At 39.7% G+C, this 1,641-nt stretch overlaps 1 protein-coding gene across 1 annotated transcript in view; it reads left to right on the top strand.

Annotated features, from left to right (window-relative positions):
* The window catches only part of PDE4D (phosphodiesterase 4D, cAMP-specific), a 2,172,274-nt gene that overhangs the window by 389,824 nt on the left and 1,780,809 nt on the right, over nucleotides 1–1,641 (top strand). The gene's annotated exons all lie outside the window — the stretch shown is intronic.

Below are 1,641 nucleotides of genomic sequence, written 5' to 3'. Positions count from 1 at the left end.
CCAACGAGATGGATCAGCCAGGTGGCATCACTGATGGTGTCAAGTGTGACAGCGGTAGTGAGGTTGGCCCAGGATTGGACATTGTTTCTTTCTGCTGTGCATGGGGTCGCTATGAGTTGGTTCTGACTCGATGGCACCTGACAACATATTAGGTAACTTGCCCAAATTCACACATAAATAAAAAAAGCAAGATGTTATCAGTCCTTAAAATTGGAATAGTGAGAGCTCTTTAAAAAGTTAGTATTATTGATATTTTTAAGGATTTGGAATATTCTATTAGAATGATTTAGACTAAATATAAGTGATAATGGTAACTCAGTTCAGTAGCACCCTTTACTCTTCTGCCAAAAGGTCTTTAAGAGCTCAAGCTGTTGTAGTGAGCTATGGGATCTTTTTCATAGTAATATTTAAGATTGGTATTAGCAAAAGCAATCTTTAGTATGGCTTAGAAAAGGTCCTTTATGATGGATGGTTAACTACAACTCGTCTGTTAATTTGTTGCACTGTGGTGGCTTGTGTGTCTTTGTGATTCTGGAAGCAATGACACCTATTTTGAATGCTGGTGGTGCCACCCATGACGGACAGATTCCAGATTAAGACAGATCCAGAGGAAGGAGTTATGGTATTGGAGAAGAATGTTAAAAGTACAATGGAATGCCAGAATAACAAACAAATCTGTGTTGGAAAAAGAACTGGAATGCTCCATATAAACCAAGATGGCCAGACTTCATTTCTCATACTTCAGGATGGACAAGTCCCTGGAAAAGAACATCATGCTTGGTAAAGTAGAGGGACAGCAAAAAAGAGGGAGACCTCCCAACAAGATGGATTGGCACAGGGGCAGCAGCAATGGGCTCAAGTGTAGCAACAATTGTGAGGATGGTGCAAGACAGGGTGGCATTTTGTTCCGTTATACATAAGGTCGCTGTTAGTCAAAACCAATGCAACAACTGTTAAAAACAAGGAAGGTAGTTTTAGAGGACATGGAAATTTGAAGAATCTTTTAACTCCAAGTAACATTTTAGACATTGTTATTGTTGTTATGTGTCATCCAATTGGTACCAACTCATAGCAATGCTATGCACTACAGAAGGAAACATTGCCTGGTCCTGCCGCAACGTCACAGTCATTGCTATGTATGAGTCCATTGCTGCTGACTCTGTGCTGATCCATCTCATTAGAGGTCTTTCTCTTTTTCTCCAACCCTCCACCTTACCAAACATGATATATTTCTCCAAGAACTTGTCCCTTCTGACAATATGTCCGAAGTACGAGACATGAACTCTGGCCAACCTGGCTTCCAAGGTGCATTTAGCTGTACTTTTTCCAATACAGATTTGTTTGTTCTTTTGGCAGTCCATGGTACTTTTAACATTCTCCTCCAACCACCATAACTCAAATGCATCAATTCTTCTACAGTCTTCCTTATTCGTTGTCAAATTTTCACCTGCATATGAGGTTATTGAAAATACCATGGTTTGGGTCAGGTGCACCTTAGTCCTCAAACTGACATCTTTGCTCTTCAACACTGTAAAGAGGTCTTGTACAGCAGATTTGCTTAATGCAACACATCATATAATTTCTTGACTACTGCTTCTATTTATGTCGATGGTTGATTCAAGAAAAATGAAGTCTTTAACA

The sequence above is a fragment of the Chrysochloris asiatica genome, unplaced genomic scaffold (genome assembly GCF_000296735.1).
Source record: "Chrysochloris asiatica unplaced genomic scaffold, ChrAsi1.0 scaffold00360, whole genome shotgun sequence".
NCBI classification, from domain to species: domain Eukaryota; kingdom Metazoa; phylum Chordata; class Mammalia; order Afrosoricida; family Chrysochloridae; genus Chrysochloris; species Chrysochloris asiatica.
This window is presented reverse-complemented; position numbering and strand designations above follow the sequence as displayed.